Source organism: Prionailurus bengalensis, chromosome D1, assembly GCF_016509475.1.
Source record: "Prionailurus bengalensis isolate Pbe53 chromosome D1, Fcat_Pben_1.1_paternal_pri, whole genome shotgun sequence".
Lineage (NCBI taxonomy): Eukaryota > Metazoa > Chordata > Mammalia > Carnivora > Felidae > Prionailurus > Prionailurus bengalensis.
The window spans coordinates 54,996,527-55,019,303 of NC_057346.1; the positions used below are offsets into that span (position 1 = coordinate 54,996,527).

General features: G+C 39.7%; 1 protein-coding gene across 3 annotated transcripts in view; it reads left to right on the plus strand.

Moving 5' to 3' along the window:
* The first annotated feature begins 4,603 nt into the window (after positions 1 to 4,603).
* The window catches only part of GDPD4 (glycerophosphodiester phosphodiesterase domain containing 4), a 157,529-nt gene continuing 139,355 nt past the window's right edge, over positions 4,604 to 22,777 (plus strand). For all 3 annotated transcript variants that reach the window (XM_043580148.1, XM_043580150.1, XM_043580149.1), the window contains exon 1: positions 4,604 to 4,694. The gene's annotated coding sequence lies outside the window, so the exon portion shown is untranslated. The remainder of the gene's footprint in view (positions 4,695 to 22,777) is intronic.

The window sequence follows — 22,777 nt, forward strand, 5'->3', positions numbered from 1 at the left end:
GTTTGTCAGGAAATTTCATGCTAACTCTGACTCTTTTATTGGCACAAAAATGGAGGTTTTATAAGAGAATCAATAACTAGGAGTCTAGGTTGTGCTTATCTTAGCCAATAACTGCTTTCTGGCCATAGTATCAAAAGGTCAATCAAACATTGATTTAAAAAAATTTTTTTTTATCCATTTGAAGTTGCTTCAGGATACTCTGTTTAAAAGCCTAGGGCCTCCTTTTTCCCTGCCAACTTGCTAAAGGATTAAGCCCTAAAATTAGTATTTCTTATCTCTTTCAGATTTGTAGTTCAATATTTCTTCGTTATAGATGTATTAAAAGCAAAAACTAGTTAGTTCAATGACCTGTCACTGAAGAGAAGATTCATTACTTTTAATTAAAAGGACACTTGTTAAAAACAGGACTACCATATGCACTTAGCAAAGATAATGTCCAAGCTTTGGGCTTGATCCGCTGCTGTACAATTGGCTAGAGTCTGGCATCAAGCCCCAGCATTGAATTCTCTCTGCCAAGAGAGAGAATTCAGAGGCTGGCGCTCAACTGCTCAGGTGACATGTGGCCATAGGTCTCGAGTTTATCCTTTTCTTTGTGTCAATGTTACCATTTTGCAGGTTTATATAATGAAAACTTAAAACAACCTTTGATTGTTTACTCATTCTTCAGTCCAAGCGGTGAGTGATAAATAATTTGCTCTTATAATAAGAAAATTATCAGAAGGCTGAAATAGTTATTGCCTAGACTTGAGGCTTCACGCAAAGTTAGGAATTGGCTGTGTTTTTATGATATTACTAGCTTCTATTTTGCTGAGAAACCTAGGTGCCATTCTAGATGTCTTATTTTATTTTATTTTATTTTATTTTTGAGAGAGAGAGGGTGCAAGTGAGCAAGGGTCAGGGAGAGAGAGAGAGAGAGAGAGAGAGAGAAAAGCGAGGCTCCACCAAAGCAGGGCTCGTGTTTACCTGAAGCAGGGCTTGAGCTCACCGGAAGTGAGGTTCATGCTCACCCCTGATCATGACCTGAGTCAAAGTCAGATGCTTAATGTCTGAGCCACCCAGGCACCCCATCCTAGATGCTTTATTTATTTTTTTTTTCAACGTTTATTTATTTTTGGGACAGAGAGAGACAGAGCATGAACGGGGGAGGGGCAGAGGCAGAGGGAGACACAGAATCGGAAACAGGCTCCAGGCTCCGAGCCATCAGCCCAGAACCTGACGCGGGGCTCGAACTCACGGACCGCGAGATCGTGACCTGGCTGAAGTCGGACGCTTAACCGACTGCGCCACCCAGGCGCCCCATCCTAGATGCTTTAAATGCGTGTGTGTGTGTGTGTGTGTGTGTGTGTGTGTGTGTAGGTTTGCAAAATATTTCGAATTGGCTTTATGGACTACACCAAACTGCAAACTCACTTACGTTGTTTTTAGCAGAATTCTCTGTAAGTTGATAGTGTAACAGCAATCACTAGGAAAAAACCTTCCCTCAGGTCAGCTTGCTCCTTCTGGAAACTATTGGACAAAGACCCACTACACTACAGAAGGAAGGTAGATTTTTGAAGAAATGACTAGCAAACCTTCAGTTGGCAGTCTTTAAACTCTTAAAAAAAACAAAATTGAGTTCTTCCAACACAGTCTTTTTTGGGTTCATCATATTTTTTGTCTAAGATCAGACAGGGCCCACCAGAGTTTGAACAATATTCATTGCAAAAGGACAATTTAATTAGATGAATAATGAGTCTATGAAATTGAGTCAGTTCTGTTGGGACAATAAAGCCGGGAAAAAATCTCCCCCAAATATTGATGGGAATCTCAGTTTCTTAACACCACATCATGTCCCCCAGTTTACCTTCATTATTGATTTTTTAACAGGTAAATTTGAAGACTCCCACCGAGATTAATTGAATATTTATGTTCTTTGAAATAAAATGTTATAATTTATTTGATAAGTTCTTTGATACCCTTTTTAAAAATATATTTATTTTGAGAGAGGGAGAGTGTGTGTGTGCATGAGTGGATGGGGGGAGAGAGAAAGAGAGAGAGGGAGAGAAGAGAGAGAGAATCCCAAGCAGGCCCACACTATCAGCACAGAGCCTGGTGTGGGGCTCAATCCCACAAACCATGAGATCATGACCTGAGCCAAAGTCAAGAATCAGATGCTCAACTGACTGAGCCACCCAGGACCTCCTGGTACCCTTTTTAATATTCTGTTTTGCATGCTTTAGTTTTGTTTGTCTCACTTCTGCTTTAAAACCAGGAGTAATAGGATCAGGCCTGTATTTGCTCAAACATGGGACCAGTTTCCAGCACTTCTTTCATTCTCTATTGATATGAGAAAAAGTTCTCTAAAGAAGAAATCAGAATGGAGTTTCAGGGAGCCTCTGGGTGGCTCAGTCAGTTAAGCAGTCAACTCTTGATTTAGGCTCAGGTCTTGATCTCGCAGTTCATGAGATCAAGTGCCCATGGGACCCTGTGCTGACAGCATGGAGCCTGCCTGGGAATCTCTCTCCGTCTTTCTGCTCCTCCTCCCTCAAAAATAAATAGATAAGCATTAAAAAAGAAAAGAGTAGAGTTTCAGAAAATCTTCATTTCACAAAAATTGCTTAATCCCTTGATTGTTACCTAATCTCAGTGGGTGCAACCAGTTTAGTACTGCTATGTCAAGGGTTAATCTCGGGTCCCCAAATAGAAGTTAGCAGAAGGAGGGTAAACATTCAAAGATCAAGCTACTTTTCTTATTCTACGCTATTACCACCCTGATCCAAGCTACCATTCTTTCTTCTGGTCAAGTCCTCCCAACTGGTTATTGGGAGGTATACTCCAGGGAACACAGGTAGGTCAGAAAAAAATGTAGCCTGTCTTACTCAGCTTAAGGGTTGATGGCTCTGTAGCTTCTATTTATTTAATCAATTGTGCCAAGCATTACAGTAAGCACTGGGAAGAAGTGATGAGTTAGGTATGGTCTCACCTTCAAGCAGATGAACTTAAAAGGGAGGAAGCAGAAATTAAAATCTCAGCAAAACAAAGTAGGTAATTATAATCAATGCTGCTAATATAGTACTAAGAAGCTAATTTGGAGGGACATATGGGACAAGGAGGGGAAGTACTTAATTGGGCCTGGTGGTAAGGAATAGGTGGTGATGATCAAAGAAGGCTTCCTGAGCTGAGTCTTACACCAACAAAAGGAGTTAGCTAGGTAAAAGTCAAGAGTGGGAAGGGAGTAAGCCTGGCAGTAGGAACAACACGAATGAAGAAAGATACATAATGGTGTGGAGGCGTAAGTAGTGCAAGAGGTTTGGTTTTGCTGGAGTTTCAATATGAGTAGGGTTGGAGGAGAGTAGGGGGAGAAAGAAGCTGGAGAGAAGGGCAGTATCCAATTAAGGGGCTTGAACTTTAACCTTAGGAATGAATTTTAAACGTGGCCAGATTTGTATTTTTAGAAGATCACTAGCTGCTCTTTGAAAGGCAAATTTGGGGAAACGTAAACTGGAAGCAGTGAGATTCTTTGGGAGTCTACTCCCATAACGACCTTAACCCTTACCACAGCAAGTACTAAGCAGCTGGTACCTACTGAGATGACTAGGGGCCTAGTGGGCATTGAAATGCAACAAGGGAATGACTAGGAGAAATGGATAGGAAGTGTGTGTGAGGGAGGGGGGGCTGCAAAGCAAAGGGAGGAATCAAAAATGGAGGGTTGGTTTCAGTTCTTGCCATTTAGCAATTTGGAGCCACAGGTGGTGGAGCAAATTTGAAGGGAAAAATATGCGTCCGGATTATTGAGTTTGAGGTGTCTCCAACAGGACATTCAGATAAAGATGACCAGCAGACATTTGGATATGATGGTCTTAGAGCTTAGAAATGAGGTCGGAGCTAGAGAAATAGCTGGAGGAATCAAAGAGTAAACAAACAAAACTAAAACAGGCCCATTGTTTGAAGTAGGTTAGGAAAAAAAAGACGAGACAAAAATAATTAAAAAAAGACAATCTATAAATAACTGGGCTACAAAAAATAGTTAATCCCTGAACTAAATAATTAACAAAAACTAAAATTACGCTGAAGTTCTTTTTTTTAAAGTTTATTTATTTTGAGAGAGAGAGAGAGAGAGAGAGAGTGCAAGCAGGGGAGGGATAGAGAGAGAGGGAGAGAGAGAATCCCAAGCAGTCCCCTGTGCTGTCAGTGTCCACGCTTAACCTACTAAGGCACCCAGGTGCCCCGAAGTTATCTCTAAAAGAAGCAAAATGAAAGATACTTTAAATACACATTTTATTTATTTATTTTTTCAACGTTTTTTATTTATTTTTGGGACAGAGAGAGACAGAGCATGAATGGGGGAGGGGCAGAGAGTGAGGGAGACACAGAATCGGAAACAGGCTCAAGGCTCCGAGCCATCAGCCCAGAGCCTGACGCGGGGCTCAATCTCACGGACCTCGAGATCGTGACCTGGCTGAAGTCGGACGCTTAACCGACTGTGCCACCCAGGCGCCCCTAAGTACACATTTTAAACGCATTGCTCAGAGCTAAGGTTGCAGGTGTGCCTTAAACTCAGCCTCCAGGGCTGATAGAGCACCGAAGGCCACGCCCCTGGCCACGCCCACCCGACACAGCCAGCCTCCACTGCCTTCTTCAACCAGGCGTCCATCTTGAGAGACGCTGGTCTGCGGTGGGGAATTCCCGTTTGCTTTTGGGGCTTTGAAGTCGCTGTAAGTACCGTGTCCAGCTCTGAGCTCCACCTCTTAAGCATCTCCAGAAACTACATTAATATTATCAAGTTGGCAGCCAACGTGAGGCACTTTTACCTAATCAGCTCATTACGTCTGGTGAACCTGAAGCTGCCATCACCCCAGTGTTCAGGGGAGGAAGCTGAGACCAGAGGGCTTCCACCTGTCCCACTCGGGTGGCGACAGGAGCACCAAGCCGGGTAGGCCCAGGGTCTCGGCTGGCGTCCAGGGCTGGCCTGTCGTGGGCGTGTGCGTTAAGTCCCGACAGGTGTGAAGGAAGTGCTCAGCTCGTTTGTTTCTCTGGGCGATCCTAGCCGAACGCTGCCTGTGTTCAACATCTGAAAATAGTTGTTTCTTGTCTTGTGTCCAGTTTCTGAGTTGTTTTTGGAGGGAGCCTAAGTCCTGTTCTAGTTTGTCAAACCTGGCAAATGCACTCTGGTGTTTGACTCAAGCAACGGGTGAACAGTGGTGCCCTTTGCGGAGAGGGGATGGTCTTGAGAAGGAATAGGTTTGGGAGGGCAAAGCAGGGGTTCATTTTGGGATAATTTTGAGAGATCTGTGAGAAATCAAGTGAAGATTTCAGCAGGCTGTTGGCTATATGGGTTTGGAAATCAGAGATGTTTGGAAGGGAAACGATGTTTACTGATCTTTCCCTAAATATTAATGAATTCAAAGGATATGTAGGCATGTGGGAAATGGTTGTGGTAATGATGCTGGTTAAAATACTGCCTTTTATTCAGTATTTGAGCAGTTTACCACCCTCCCTGTCACAGAGCTTTTGTTCACAAGATCTTTCTTTGACATACCAAAATTTGCAACTGGTCACACTAAATTCACTGTCTCTTCTGTTTTTAGCTTCATTATAGTAAATTTTTATTATGTTAAACACACGCACAGACATATAGCAAATGTTAGAAGACGATAGATTATCTGTCTCCTTACATTTAAAAAAAGTCTAGATTTTTTTTAACATGGGAGGCTGTTTGCTCAAGAAATTCCATGATTAGAGATATATGTACATATTTGAGAGAGAACTTGTCACATTCCCAAAACGTAAAAGCAACTGATCTCTCTTTCTCTGGGTTATATCCTTTTTAAATCGAGCCATTATGAACTTATGCATGGAACATTTAAGTAAAAATCAGATACTTTTCTGTTGTAAATAGTGGGTTTTCTCTTAACTTTGCCAAATCTCATCCTCTCCTTTGTGCATTGGCATTAAGAACAAAATCTTAAGTTGAAAGAACCCAAAATGATAATTTGGGTTCTGGCCTACTTAAAGAGAGGATTGTTGAAATTCCTGAATTATTGAAGATTTGGTTGTTACTTAGCTTGCAGTTGAGATTTGTAGAGGATTATTACATGTTGGCTATCATTGCATAACAAGCCATCCTTAAACTCAGTGGCTTAAAACAATAGCATTTATTATTGTTTATGAATATATTTCTGCATCCTGTTAGGGCAAAGTCGTGCAGGTAGTTCTTGCTAACTTGCACTTAAACTTGACTAAATTCTTTCATATGCTTTAGGCTGGTTGCCTGTACGGTGGCCTAGGGCAAGACTTGACTTTTATAACTGGGCTCTCCTCCCTGTGGTTACTCTTGTACTCATACCATCAGGCTAGTTAGGAGTTCTTCAAATAGGAACGATGGGTTCCCAAAAGAGGGAGCATAAGCATATAGGGTCTCTTGAGGCCTAGGTTTGCAACTGGCACATCCTTTGCCACATTCTCTTGGACACATCAATTCACAACATCAACTTAAAAGAGTAGGAAAATAGACTTTTTTTAATGAGAGGACTTCAAAGTCACATTGTGGAGGATATGGACAAAGGAAGGGGTAAAGAAATGAGCCCGTTTTTGTCACCAATCTATTACAGATCACTTAATGGCTTCAGTTACACATATCTCTCAAAAGCAAAATAATGGTAACTTCAAATCCAGCACTGCCAGAAGTCTTATCCAGTGCCAGCATCATGTTCCATTCCAGGGTTTCAGAAACTAGTAAAGTTGTGATATGATTTCAAAAGGGGGAAATGGGAGGCTCTAAGCAGTTACTGGTCCATAGTAATTCTAAAATTGTGCTGGAAAAATATTGCCAAGTCACCCAATTCCAAAAAGTAGGGAATTTTCCTTGATTAACTCTTGGCTTTTCTCCCTAGGGTAGGTCTTTCTTTCTTTCTTTCTCTTTTTCTTTTTTGTTTAATTTAACATTTAGTTAATTAACATACAGTGCAATGTTGGTTTCAGGAGTAGAATTCAGTGTTTCATCAGTTACATACAACACCCAGTGCTTATCACATGTGCCCTCCTTAGTACCCATCACCATTAGCCCACCTACCCACCTACCCCCATCAATCTTCAGTTTGTTCTCCATCATTAAGAGTCACTTTGTGGTTTGTTTCCTCTCTCCTCTGTTACCCCCCCTTCCATGTGTTCATCTGTTTTGTTTCTTAAATTCAATGCATGAAATGCATGAAATCATATGGTATTTGTGTTTCTCTGATTGACGTATTTTGCTTAGCGTATTACATTCTAGCTCCATCCACATCATTACAAATGGCAACATTTCGAGAGTGTGATGCTAAGTGAAATAAGCCATACAGAGAAAGACAGATACCATATGGTTTCACTCTTATGTGGATCCTGAGAAACTCAACAGAAACCCATGGAGGAGGGGAAGGAAAAAAAAAAAAAAGAGGTTAGAGTGGGAGACAGCCAAAGCATAAGAGACTGTTAAAAACTGAGAACTGGGGGTTGATGGGGGGTGGGAGGGAGGGGAGGGTGGGTGATGGGTATTGAGGAGGGCACCTTTTGGGATGAGCACTGGGTGTTGTATGGAAACCAATTTGTCAATAAATTTCATATAAAAAAAACAAAAACAAAAACAAAAACAAAAACAAATGGCAACATTTCATTCTTTTCGATGGCTAATATTCCATTGTATGTGTGGGTATGTGTATATACACACACACGTATATATGTATACATACACAAACATACACATATGCATATACATATACATATACATATACATATACATATACATATACCACATCTTTATCCATTCATCAGTCAGGGGACATTTGGACTCTCTCCATAGTTTGGCTATTGTTGATAATACTGCTGTAAACATCAGGGTGCATGTACCCCTTTGAAGCTGTATTTTTGTATCCTTTGGGAAAATACCTAATAGTGCAATTGGTGGACTGTAGGGTAGTTCTATTTTTAGTTTTTTAAGGAACCTTCATACCATTCTGCAGAGTGACTATACCAGTTTGCATTCCCACCAAGGGTGCAAGAGGGTTCCTTTTCTCTGCATCACAGGTTGTTTCTTGTGTTGTTAATTTTAGCCATTTTGATAGGTGTGAGGTGGTATCTCATTGTGGTTTTGATTTGTATTTCCCTGATGATGAGTGATGTTGAGCATCTTTTCATGTGTCTCTTAGCCATCTGGATGTCTTCTTTGGAACAGTGTCTCTTCATGTCATCTGCCTATTTCTTAACTGGATTGTTTTTTGGATGTTGAGTTTGATAAGTTGCTTATATGTTTTGGATACTAACCCAGTATCAGATATGTCATTTGCAAATATCTTCTCCCATCCCACAGGCTGACTTTTAACTTTGTTGATTGTTTCTTTAATTGTGTAGAAGCTTTTTATCTTGATGAAGTCCCAATAGTTCATGTTTGCTTTTGTTTCCCTTGCCTTCAGCAACGTGTCTTAGTAAGAAGTTGCTCTGGCTGAGGTCAGAGAAGTTGCTGCTTGTGTCCTCCTCTAGGATTTTGATGGTTTCCTGTGTCACATTTAAGTCTTTCATCCATTTTGAATTTATTTTTTGTGTATGATGTAACAAAGTGGCCCAGTTTCTTTCCTGTGCATGTCACTGTCTAGTTTTCCCAACACCATTTGTTGAAGAGACTGTCTTTTTTCCATTGGATAGTTGTCCCTGCTTTGTTGAAGATGAGTTGACCATAGAGTTATGGGTCCATTTCTGGGTTTTCTGTTTTGTTCCATTGATATATGTATCTGTTTTTGTGCCAGTACCATACTCTCTTGATGACTGCAGCTTTGTAATATAGCTTGAAATCCAGAATCATGATTCCTCTAGTTTTGTTTTTCTTTTTCAGTATTTCTTTGGCTATTCAGGGTCTTCTGTGGTTCCATACAAATTTTAGGATTGTTTGTTCTAGCTCTGTGAAAAATGCTGGTGGTATTTTGATAGGGATTGCATTAAATGTGTAGATTACTTTGGGTAGAATAGACATTTTAACAATGGTTGTTCTTCCAATCCATGAACATGGAATGCTTTTCCATTTCTTTGTGTCCTCTTTAATACCTTTACTAAGTCTATTGTAGTTTTCAGAGTACAGATCTTTACCTCTTTGGTTAGTTTTATTTCTAGGTATCTTACTGTTTTTGGTGCAGTTGTAAATGGGATTGATTCCTTGATTTCTTTTTCTGCTGCTTCGTTTTTGGTGTATAGAAATGCAACAGATTTCTGCATGTTAATTTTATATCCTGAGATTTTGTTGACTTCATGTCTTAGTTCTAGCAATTTTTTGGTGGAGTCTTTCTGGTTTTCTACATAGAGTGTCATGTTGTCTGCAAACAGTGAAAGTCTTACTTCTTCCTTAGTGATTTGGAGGCCGCTTATTTCTTTTTGTTGCCTGACTGCTGAGGCTAAGACTTCTCATACTGTGTGAAATATTAATGGGGAGAGTGGATGTTCTTGTTTTGTTCCCGACTGTAGGGGAAAGGCTCTCAGTTTTTCCCCATTGAGTATAATATTAGCTGTGGGTCTTTTGTACATGGCCTTTACGATGTGGTGGTGTGTTCCTTATATCCCTACTTTGTTAAGGGTTTTTATTAAGAATAGATTCTGTTATTTGTCAAATGCTTTTTCTACATCTATTGACAGGATTGTATGGTTCTTATCCTTTCTTTTATTAAGGTTGTGTATCATGTTGATTGATTTGTGAATATTGAACAAGCCCTGCACCCAGGAATAAGTTCCACTTGATTGTGGTGAATAATTCTTTTAATATAGTGTTGAATTCGATTTGCTAGTATCTTGTTGAGACTTTTTTTGTCTGTCTTCATCAGAGATACTGGCCTGTAATTCTCCTTTTTAGTGGAGTCTTTGGATTTAGAATCAAGGTAATGCTGGCTTTGTAGAATGAGTTTGGAAGTTTTCCTTCCATTTCTGTTGTTTAGAACAGTTTGAGAAGAATAGGTATTGACCCTTCTTTAAATGTCTGGTATAATTTCCCTGGGAAGCCATCTGGCCCTGGACTTTTGTTTGTTGGGAGACTTTTGATTACTGATTAATTTTTTTTTGCTGGTTATGGGTCTGTTAAAATTTCTATTTCTTCCTGTTTCAATTTTGGTAATTTGTGAGTTTCTAGGAATTTGTCCATTTCTTCCAGTTGCCCAGTTTGTTGGCATATAATTTTTCACAATAATCTCTTATAATTATTTGTATTTCTGTGGTGTTGGTTGTGATCTCTCCTCTTCCATTCATGATTTTATCTATTTGGGTCCTTTCTCTTTTTGATAAGTCTGGCTCAGGATTTATCACTTTTTTTTATACTTTCGAAGAACTAGCTCTTAGTTTCATTGATCTGTTTTTTGTTTGTTGATTTGTTTCTATATCATTAATTTCTGCTCTAGTCTTTATTATTTCCCTTCTTGTTGGTCTAGGCTTTATTTGCTGTTCCTTTTCTAGCTCCCTTAGGTGTAAAGTTAGGTTATGTGTTCGGGACCTTTCTAGCATCATGAAGTAGGCCTGAGTTGGAATATGCTTTAAAAAAAAAAAAAAAGCATACCTTTAGGACTGCCTTTGCTGCATCCCAAAGGGTTTTGACTGTCATGTTTTCATTTTCATTTGTTTCCATGTATTTTTAAATTGTTTCTTTATCTTCCTGGTTAACCCATTAATTCTTTTTTATATTAAATACAATTTATTGTCAGATTGGTTTCCATACAACAGCCAGTGCTCATCCCAACAGGTGTCCTCCTCAATGCACATCACCCATTTTCCCCTCCCCCCCACTCCCATAACCCTTAGTTTGTTCTCAGTATTTAAGGCTCTTATGGTTTGCCTCCCTCCCTCTCTGTAACTTCCCCACCTTCCCCTCCCCCATGATTCTCTGTTAAGTTTCTCAGGATCCACATATGAGTGAAAACATATGGTAACTGTCTTTCTCTGCCTGATTTATTTCACTTAGCACAGTACCCCCCAGTTCCATCCTGGTTGCTACACATGGCCAGATTTCATTCTTTTTCATTGCCAAGTAGTATTCCATTGTATATATAAACCACAATTTCTTTATCCATTCGTCAGTTGATGGACATTTAGGCTCTTTCCATAGTTTGGCTATTGTTGATAGTGCAGCTATAAACATTGGGGTACATGTGCCCCTATGCATCAGCACTCCTTTATCCCTTGGGTAAATTCCTAGCAGTGCTATTGCTGGGTCATAGGGTAGATCTGTTTTTATTTTTTTTTCTTCAATATATGAAATTTATTGTCAAATTGGTTTCCATACAACACCCAGTGCTCATCCCAAAAGGTGCCCTCCTCAATATCCATCATGTTTTTAATTTTTTGAGGAAGCTCCACATTATTTTCCAGAGCGGCTGCACTGGTTTGCATTCCCACCAACAGTGCAAGAGGGTTCCCGTTTCTCCACATCCTCTCCAGCATCTATAGTCTCCTGATTTGTTCCTTTTAGCCACTCTGACTGGCGTGAGGTGGTATCTCAGTGTGGTTTTGATTTGTAGTTCCCTGATGAGGAGTGACGTTGAGCATCTTTTCATGTATCTTTTGGCCATCTGGATATCTTCTTTAGAAAAGTGTTTATTCATGTCTTCTGCCCATTTCTTCACTGGGTTATTTGTTTTTTGGATGTGGAGTTTGTTGAGTTCTTTATAGATTTTGGATACTAGCCCTTTATCTGATATGTCATTTGCAAATATCTTTTCCCATTCCGTCAGTTGCCTTGTAGTTTTGTTGATTGTTTCCTTGGCAGTGTGGAAGCTTTTTATCTTCATGAGGTCCCAATAGTTCATTTTTGCTTTTAATTCCCTTGCCTTTGGGGATGCGTTGAGTAAGAAATTGCTGTGGCTGAGGTCAGAGAGGATTTTTCCTGCTTTCTCCTCTAGGGTTTTGATGATTTCCTATCTCACATTCAGGTCCTTCATCCATTTTGAGTTTATTTTTGTGAATGGTGTAAGAAAGTGGTCTGGTTTCATTCTTATGCATGTTGCTGTCCAGTTCTCCCAGCACCATTTGTTAGACTGTCTTTTTTTCCATTGGATATTCTTTCCTGCTTTGTCAAAGATTAGTTGGCCATACATTTGTGGGTCCAATTCTGGAGTCTCTATTCTATTCCATTGGTCTATCTGTTTTTGTGCCAGTACCATACTGTCTTGATGATTATAACTTTGTAATAGAGGCTAAAGTCTGGGATTGTGATGCCTCCCATTTTGGTTTTCTTCTTCAATATTACTTTGGCTATTCTGGGTCATTTGTGGTTCCATACAAATCTTAGGATTGCTTGTTCTAGCTTTGAGAAGAATGCTGGTGCAATTTTGATTGGGATTGCATTGAATGTGTAGATAGCTTTGGGTAGTATTGACATTTTAGCAATATTTTTTCTTCCAATCCATGAGCACAGAATGCTTTTCCATTTCTTTATATCTTCTTCAATTTCCTTCATAAGCTTTCTATAGTTTTCAGCATAAAGATCGTTTACGTCTTTGGTTAGGTTTATTCCTAGGTATTTTATGATTCTTGGTGCAGGTGTATGAGATCAGATTCTTTATTTGTCTTTCTGTTACTTCATTATTGGTATATAAAAATGCAGCTGACTTCTGTACGTTGATTTTATACCCTGAAACTTGGCTGAATTCATGTATTAGTTCTAGCAGACTTTTGGTGGAGTCTGTCGGGTTTTCCATGTAGAGTATCATGTCATCTGTGAAGAGTGAAAGTTTAACTTCATCTTTGCCAATTTCGATGCCTTTGATTTCCTTTTGTTGTCTGATTGCTGATGCCAGGACTTCCAACACTATGTTAAACAACAGTGGTGAGAGTGGACATCCCTGTCATGTTCCTGATCTCAGGGGGAAAGCTCTAAGTTTTTCCTCATTGATTATGATATTAACTGTGGGCTTTTCATAAATGGTTTTTATGATGTTTAAGTATGTTCCTTCTATCCTGACTTTCTCGAGGGTTTATATTAAGAAAGGATGCTGTATTTTGTCAAATGCCTTTTCTGCATCTATTGAAAGGATCATATGGTTCTTATCCTTTTTTCTATTAATGAGGTATCATGTCGATTGATTTGCGAATATTGAACCAGCCCTATAGCCCAGGAATGAATCCCACAAGGTCGTGGTGAATAATTCTTTTTATATTCTGTTGAATTCCATTTGCTAGTATCTTGTTGAGAATTTTTGCATCCACATTCATCAGGGATATTGGCCTGTAGTTCTCTTTTTTTAACTAGGTCTCTGTCTGGTTTAGGAATAAAAGTAATGCTGGCTTCATAGAATGAGTCTGGAAGTTTTCCTTCCCTTTCTGTTTTTTGGAACACCTTGAGAAGGATAGCTATTATCTCTGCTTTAAATGTCTGGTAGAATTCCCCTCGGAAACCATTTGTCCCAGGACTCTTACTTGTTGGAAGATTTTTGATAACTAATTCAATTTCTTCACTAGTTATGGGTTTGTTCAAATTTTCTGTTTCTTCCCATTTGAGTTTTGGAAGTATGTGGGAGTTGAGGAATTTGTCCATTTCTTCCAGGTTGTCCAGTTTTTTGGCCTATAATTTTTCATAATATTCCCTGATAATTACTTGTATTTCTGAGGGATTGGTTGTAATAATTCCATTTTCATTCATGATTTTATTTATTTGGGTCATCTCCCTTTTCTTTTTGAGACGCCTGGCTAGAGGTTTATCAATTTTGTTTATTTTTTCAAAAAAACAACTCTTGGTTTCATTGATCTGCTCTACAGTTTTTTTAGGTTCTATATTTATTTCTGTTCTGATTTTTATTATTTCTCTTCTTACGCTGGGTTTGGGGTGCTTTGCTGTTATGTTTCTATTTCCTTTAAGTGTGATATTAGATTTTGTGTTTGGGATTTTTCATGTTTCTTGAGATAGGCCTGGATTGCAATGTATTTTCCTCTCAGGACTGCCTTCGCTGCATCCCAACGCATTTGGATTGTTGTATTTTCATTTTCATTTGTTTCCATATATTTTTAAATTTCTTCTCTAATTGCCTGGTTGGCCCATTCATTCTTTAGTAGGGTGTTCTTTAACCTCCATGCTTTTGGAGGTTTTCCAGACTTTTTCCTGTGGTTGATTTCAAGCTTCATAGCATTGTGGTCTGAAAGCATGCATGGTATGATCTCAATTCTTGTATACTTATGAAGGGCTGTTTTGTGAGGCAGTATGTGATCTTGGAGAATGTTCCATGTGCACTTGAGAAGAAAGTATATTCTGTTGCTTTGGGATGCAGAATTATAAATATATCTATCAAGTCCATCTGATCCAATGTCTCATTCAGGGCCCTTGTTTCTTTATTGATCCTGTGTCTAGATGATCTATCCATTGTTGTAAGTGGGGTACTAAAGTCCCCTGCAATTAACACATTCTTATCAATAAGGTTGCTTATGTTTGTGATTGTTTTATATATTTGGGGGCTCCCGTATTCAGCACATAAACATTTATAATTGTTAGCTCTTCCTGATGGATAGACCCTGTAATTATTATATAATGTCCTTCTTCATCTCTTGTTACAGCCTTTAATTTAAAGTCTAGTTTGTCTGAGGGGCGCCTGGGTGGCTCAGTCGGTTAAGTGGCCGACTTTGGCTCAGGTCATGATCTCGCGGTCAGTGAGTTCAAGCCCTGCATCGGGCTCTGTGCTGACAGCTCAGAGCCTGGAGCCTGTTTCAGATTCTGTGTCTCCCTCTCTCTGACCCTCCTCTGTTCATGCTCTGTCTCTCTCTGTCTCAAAATAAATAAACGTTAAAAAAAAAAAATAAAGTCTAGTTTGTCTGATATAAGTATGGCTACTCCAGCTCTCTTTTGATTTCCATTAGTATGGTAGATAGTTCTCCACCCCTTCACTTTCAATCTGAAGGTGTCTCAGGTCTAAAATGAGTCTCTTGTAGATGGAAAATAGATGAGTCTTGTTTTTTGTTTTTGGTTTTTTTTTTTTTATCCATTCTGATACCCTGTGTCTTTTGATTGGAGCATTTAGTTCATTTACATTCAGTGTTACTATTGAAGGATATGGGTTTAGAGTCATTGTGATGTCTGTAGGTTTCATGCTTATAGTGATGTCTCTGGTACTTTGTGGTCCTTGCAACATTTCACTCACAGAATCGCCCTTAGGATCTCTTGTAGGGCTGGTTTAGTGGTGATGCATTCCTTCAGTTTTTGTTTGTTTGGGAAGACCTTTATCTCTCCTATTCTGAATGACAGATGTGCTGGATAAAGGATTCTTGGCTGCATATTTTTTCTGTTCATCACATTGAAGATTTCCTGCCATACCTTTCTGGCCTGCCAAGTTTCAGTAGATAGATCTGCCACTAGTCTTATGGGTCTCCCTTTATAAGTTAGGGCCTATTTATCCCTAGCTGCTTTCAGAATTTTCTCTTTATCCTTGTATTTTGTCAGTTTCACTATGATATGTTATGCAGAAGATTGATTCAAGTTATGTCTGAAGGGAGTTCTCTGTGCCTCTTGGATATCAATGCCTTTTTCCTTCCCCAAGTCAGGGAAGTTCTTGGCTATGATTTGTTCAAGTACACCTTCAGTCCCTTTCTCTCTCTCTTCTTCTTCTGGAATTCCTATGATACGAATATTGTTCCATTTGATTGCATCACTTAGTTCTCTAAGTCTCCCCTCATACTTCTGGATTTTTTTATCTCTCTTTTTCTCAGCTTCTTCTTTTTCCATAATTTTATCTTCTAACTCACCTATTCTCTCCTCTGCCTCTTCAATACAAGCTGTGGTTGCCTCCATTTTATTTTGGACCTCATTTATAGCATTTTTTTTATCTCCTCACGACTATTTCTTAGTCCCTTGATCTCTGTAGCAATAGATTCTCTGTTGTTCTCTATACTTTTTTTCCAGCCCAGTGATTAATTTTATGACTATTATTCTAAATTCTTCTTCCGTTATATTGCTTAAATAGTTTTTGATCAATTCGTTAGCTGTCGCTACTTCCTGGAGTTTCTTTTGAGGAGAATTCTTCTGTTTCGTCATTTTGGATAGTCCCTGGAGGTGCACGGAACTACAGGGCACTTCCCCTGTGCTGTCTGGAATAACTTGTGTTGGTGGGCAGGGACGCAGTCAGACCTGATGTCTGCCCCCAGCCAACGGCTGGGGCCACAGTCAGACTGGTGTTTACCTTACCTTCCCCTCTCCCAGGGGCAGGACTCACTGTGGAGTGGTGTGGCCCCTGTCTGGGCTACTTGCACACTGCCAGGCTTGTGGTGCTGCTTTGATGGGATCTGGCATATTAGCCGGGGTGGATCTGTAAGGTGCACAGGGGCAGGAGGGGCAGGCTCAGCTCACTTTGCTGTAGTGGCCCCCTGTGGGAGGGGCCCTGCAGCACTGGGATGGAGGCAGACCCATGGAGCGTTGGATGTTTGTGCAGTGCAAGCAAGTTTGGTGACGGGAACTGGTTCCCTTGGGATTTCGGCTTTTGTGGGGTGGGAGAGGGAGAGGGAGATGGCGCTTGCCAGTGCCTTTGTTCCCTGCCCAGCTGAGCTCTGTCTTCCGGGGCTCAACACCTCTCCCTCTCCGTGTCCCTTCGCCCTCCTGCTCTCTGAACAGAGCTGTTGACTTTTAACATTCCAGATGTTAAGTCCCGCTGGCTGTCAGAACTTATGGAGTCCGGCCCCTCCGCTTTTGCAAGCCAGACTCGGGGGCTCTGCCTTGGTAGGCAGGCTGCCCCTCTACTTCCCGGCTCCCTCCCGCCAGTCCGTGTAGCGCGCACCACCTCTTTGGCTTCCTACCTTCTTCCGTGGGCCTCTTATCTACGCTTGGCTCCAGAGAGACCATTCTGCTAGTCTTCTGGCGGTTTTCTGGGTTATTTAGGCTGATGTGGGTGGAATCTAAGTGATCAGCGGGACGAGGTGAGCCCAGTGTCCTCCTATGGAGCCATCTTCACTCCTGAAAAACATAGTATTTTTAATTTCAACCTGACTAGATTTTAGTTCTTTTATCTCTGCAGAAATGGATTCTCTGGTGCTTTCTATGTTTTTTTCCAACCCAGCTTGTATTCTTATAACCATGGTTTTAAATTCTAGTTCAGACATCTTACTTATATAGTTGATTAAATCCCTGTCCATCAGTTCTATTGCCTTTTCTTTCTTTTGGGGTAAGTTTCTCTATGTTGTCATTTTTGTCCAGAGAAGAGAAGAGCAAAGAAGGAATATAAAAACCAACCAACAAGCAAAATAACGAACAAAAAACAAAGAAACAATAACAATAAAAACACAGAAAGACTAGATCCAGGGTGTGTTTTGGTCTGCTTGTTAAAAGACTCCAGATCCAAAATTCAAATCAAATAAAACAAAACCAATAAAATAAAAAATAAAGGAATATGTATATAAATTAAAAATAATAGTAAAAAGTAAAAAAAAGGAATTAAAAATAAGAAAATAAAATAAAAAATAAATAAAGAATAAAAGTAAAAGGGAAGTTAGATCCTGTTTCCCCTGGAGCTGAAGCTTTGTAGCACTATGACCTGCAGACTTGGTGCAAGGGAGTTGTTTGTGCTGGTTTTCTGGGGAGAGGCCTGTGGTGCTAATGCTCAGGTTGACTTGTTTCAGTAGAAATTTGCCTCTAGGGTGCAGGGATTGGGATTTGGTTTAAGTGGCTCCGTCCTCCTCTAGGGTGCACTGTTTGGTCCCTGAAGGCTTTCAGCTCTAAAGGGTGGAATGAATATGGTGGAGCCCGGCTCTATAGTCCTGGACCTGAAAGTTCACCCCCCACCCCAACTCCAGGGAAACCTCACAGAAGAGCAATTAATTACCCCTCTTATATCCACAGTTTCTTTCAGACTGCATTTACCCAGCTTTTGTCCAGGCTTTTTAATCTCAGGTGCATGACTGAGTTTCAAAAGTCCAAATTTTCCTCTGTTCCTCTGGGGGAGGGTCTTACCACGCTTTTGCTTGCTGTGGGAAAAAAGCAGTGGAACTACTGCTCAGCTGTTCAGGGTTTATGTCAAAACAGAACAGAAAACTGGCACCTCTGCTTGTAGCCCTCAGCCAGAGTGAGTCCCCTCTCTTATGCCTGGAAACAGCACAGCATGTTGGTATGACCTGTCTTTCTTGTAACCCATGGGATCCTCAGACCACGCTGTCACTCCTGGGATTCTAACCCACTTCACTACTTGAGCACTTCTAAGCCAGGCACTTCCCCCATGGTAGAGGACTGCTAAAAGTTCAGATTTTGGGCTCCATTGCTTATACTACTTTGTGGTAGCCTCCTTAAGCTGGATTCCTCTCTGCAGCTGGACCTAGAACAATGTCTCCCCTGGTAAACTCTCTGCATCTCCTACCTTCCAAATAGTGGTCCCTTTTCTACATGTAGTCTTGCAGTTTTTGTTCATTCAGACCTCTGATTGATTTCTTTGATGTTCAGAATGATTTGATAACTAACTAGCTGTGTTCAAGGGATGAGACAAGCTTAGGCTCTCCCTATTCCTCTGCTATCTTAACTCCAAACTCATGTAGTTTCATCACAGTTTCATCATCAACCAGTTCAGACTTTTTTCTTATTTGCATTGTGATTGTTTTCTTTTGACCCATGGGTTTTTACAAATATAGTGTTTAATTCCCTAATGTGGATTTTTCTACTTTTCTTTTGCTTATTGATTTCTGGCTGAATTGCACTATAGTCAGAAAATATACTCTTAAGATTTCAGTTCTTAGAAGCTTATTAAAAACAGCTGTGTGGTTCAATATATGACTTTCAATAAATGTTTCATTTCACATTGAAAATAATGTACATTCTGCAGTCATTGAGTATAGTGTTCTATAAACATTAAGCTTAGTTTGTTAATCAAGTTGTTAAAATCTTCATATCCTTATAAACTTCTTTGTCTGCTTATTATATTTTTTATTGAGAGAAGTATGCTAAATTTCCCACCATGATTGTGGATTTCTCCATTTCTCTTTTAGAGACCATGTGATTGGGTGCCTATAAATTGAAAATTATTTTTCAAGTCATTTTTCTTCATTATGAAATGTCCTTCTTTGTCTCTGGTAATGCTTTTGCCTCAAGGTCTTTTTATCTGCTGGTAACTAGTGAGGTAGATTGTATTATTTGGCTCCACTTGTTACCCTTCCTTTAGTTACACCCTTTGTGTTCATACTCTTTGCCTTGTAACTTTACAGTGCCCTCATCCTATGAGTTGACCTACTCTCTTTCTGACTTTGACTTGAGGACATCCTTTGAAGCAGAGGCTTGAAATGGGCTTGCATGTTAGGACTTACTTTCTTGGACAGCTTCCACCACCATGAGAATATACTCAGGCCAACCTGGTTGAGTGACACATGGAGGGGAGCCAAGTTACCCCAATCATACTTGGTGAGGCCATTCTAGATCAGCAGAACACATAGCTGATCAGCTTAGATGTGTGAGCAGTAAATACTTATTGTTACATGTGACTGGGGTTTTGTCTTTGGTTGGTACATGGCAATATCCTGGTAAGGGGACATTGATATATATACAAAGTGTATATTTTTCCATTCTTTTATCTTCTGTATCAATAAAGTAAACTCTTATAAGGAGCATATGATTGGGCTCTGTTATTTTAATCCAGTTAGCAGTCTTTTTAAATTCTTATTTATTTATTTTGAGAGAGAAGGAGAGAGTGTACATACATGAATTGGGTAGGGGCAGAGAGAGGAGAGAGAGAATCCCAAGCAGGTTCCATGCTCAGCACAGAGCCTGATGCAGGGCTCGATCCCATGACCATAAGATCACGACCTGAGTTGAAATCAAGTTGGACGCCCAACCAACTGAGCCACCCAAGTGCCCCTGGTTAGACAATTTTTAATGTCTTTTTTTAATTGGAGCATTTAGTCTGTTTACCTGTATAGGAATTACTGGTATATTTAAGTTTAAATTTGGCATTTACTACTTGCTTTCTATTTGTTCTCCTGTTCTCTGTTCCTTTTTCACCTTTTTCTTGCTTTCTTTTTGATTGATCCATATTTATGATTTCATTTTATCTTCTTTGTTAACTTATTATATACATACACCTTTTCCCAGAGGTTACTTTGTGATGTATGGAATAGTATGAGAATTGAATAACACTTCACTTTAATTTCCCTTCTCCTGGCCTTTAAACCATTGTTGTTGTACATTTTATTTCTATAATTCTTACAAGCTGCAGTGTTAATCATTATTGTTTTTGCCTCAGTTATCTTCTGAAGTAATTTTGTAAATAAGAAAAATATTATTTTATATCACCCATATATTTAGTATTTCCGGTGCACCTCATTTCTTTATGTAAATGTGCATTTTCACCTGGTTCCTTTTTCCTTTATACTGTATGGCTTTAACATTTCTTGTAGTATACGTCAGCTGGTGATTCATTCTTCTAGTTCCAGTTTTGAATATCTGAAAAGGTATTTATTTCCCTTTCGTTTTTTTAAGACTGTTTATGCTAAGTGCTGAATTCTAGCTTAACATGCTTTGTTTGGTTAGGTGTTGCTCCACTGTCTTCTGGCCTATACTGTTTGCAACAAGAAATTATTTTTGTTGAAAAAATGTCAAAAAGTCATTCTTATCTTTGTTCCTCTACATGTAATATGTTTTTTTCCTCTGGCTAATTGAGAGATTTTTCTCTTTAGTAGTGTTTTGTTGTTTTTTTTTTTTTTAATTTTTTTTTCAACGTTTATGTATTTTTTGGGACAGAGAGAGACAGAGCATGAACGGGGGAGGGGCAGAGAGAGAGGGAGACACAGAATCAGAAACAGGCTCCAGGCTCTGAGCCATTAGCCCAGAGCCTGACGCAGAATCAGAAACAGGCTCCAGGCTCTGAGCCATTAGCCCAGAGCCTGACGCGGGGCTCGAACTCACAGACCGCGAGATCGTGACCTGGCCGAAGTCGGACACTTAACCGACTGCGCCACCCAGGCGCCCCTCTTTAGTAGTGTTTTTAAACATCTTGATTATGCTGTGTCTTGTTGTTTGCTGTATGTGCCTTCTCCTTGAGGTTTGTTGTGCTTCTTGGGTCTATAGGTTTATAGTTTTTATCAAATTTGGAAATTTCTGCCATTAATTCTTCAGCTGTTGTGTTTATCCCTTGCTTTCTCTTTTCCTTTTTTTCAGGGACTCCAGGCACATTTATATCAGACTGCTTATAGTTGTTCTGCAGCTCACAGTTGATCTCTTCATTTAAAAGAAATTCTCAAGTTCTCTAACCTTTTCTTTTGGAGTGTCTAATCTGCTGTTAATCCTTGCAGTATATTTTCATCCTAGATATTAGATCTTTCATCCCTAGAAGTTCATGTTACGTCTTTTAAAAATATCTTACATGCTTGTTTTCCTCTACTGTCTTGAACGTATTAAATACAGTTGTAAAAATGTTTGTTGTCCTTCCCTACTAATTCTATCATCTAAGACCTTTCTGAGTTGTTGCTTGGCTCTTTTTTTCCCTCCATATGGGTACATTCTCTTACTTTTTTATATTCCTGGTAAATTTTGATTGAATTCTGGGCATTAAGAATTTTGTTGGCTACTTCTTGTATTTGGTTTTTTAAATTCTGATCTTTGTTTCACACCATAGCCAAGTTACTTGGAAACATTTTGATTCTTTTGAAGCTCACCTCTAAGCTTTGTTTAGTCAGGCCATAGTAGCCATTAATAAAATAAGGCCTAATTGTTTCCCGCTATTGAGGCAGTACCCTTCCAAGTATGCTTCATAGTGCCTTGTGTATTAGAAGGTTTTTCTCCTCTGGTGGAAACGTCAACTATTCCCAGCCTTTTGTGAGTTATAAAGATTGTGTAACCACCTCCTTTTGTGAGGTTCTGTCCCTTGCTTCGGGTAATTTCTTCAAAGGCAGGTACTGATTAGTATTCAGTTGGAGAATCAGAGAAAAACATGGAGGGGGATCTTTTACCTCACCAGACTTCCATTTCTGTCCACTCAGTTCAGGGATACTGCCAGGATCCACCTACATTCTCACGCCCACTGCTTCATCCTGGAAACTAGCCAGATTGTAAAGGGGGCATTTACGATACTCACTTCCTTTGTTTCTTCTCTCTCAAGGATTGCTGTCCTTCACTGCCTGTTGTCAACTGTGAGAAGACTGTTCTTTCATATTTACCCCAGTTTTTTGGTACTTAAGGTGGAAGGGTTACTCAGTCCATTCAGACTATGCACTCTGAACTATAACGCTCTTAACTACAACATTGCTTTTCACAGAAAAACACAGTGGAGCACTACAGAAAGTTTTCAGGGACAGAGACAATAGTCTCTAGGATCAGGAGACAGTAGTCTCCTGGGATTGGGCCCTTTAAGACTTGGTTTTTTATTTTTAAATACTTTTATTTTCCCCCTAATTCCACACATTCTCTTAAAGTCTATAACCCTATCACAGTAGGGTGAGAAAATTCAGTAGAGACAACAAGACATCCCTCAATATCTTTCTTCTTTCCTCTCTTTTCTTTTCTTTTCTTTTCTTTTTTCTTTTCTTTCGAAACCCCCTGAAATGTCATGTTCAACTTCTGTAAGTGTCCTTAAAATAAGGGGGAGCATCCTTCTTCGTTCTTCTTCCTTTCTCCTAGTTGATAGATGTAGCTTGAGCAACCATTTTGGACCCTGAGAAGGAAGCCCTGTGCTGTAGTGGAATAGCAGGTTGGAAGATGTAAGGGTTCCTAATAACATTGTGAAGCCAAATACCACATAACAGTTGAAGCATTTTTGTTGGCCAAAGAAAAAATAAACTTGTCTTATTTCAGCTATTCCTATTTTGATATTCCATCATTTAAATTGAGGCTATCCCTGACTAATTCCATAGGGGAGAG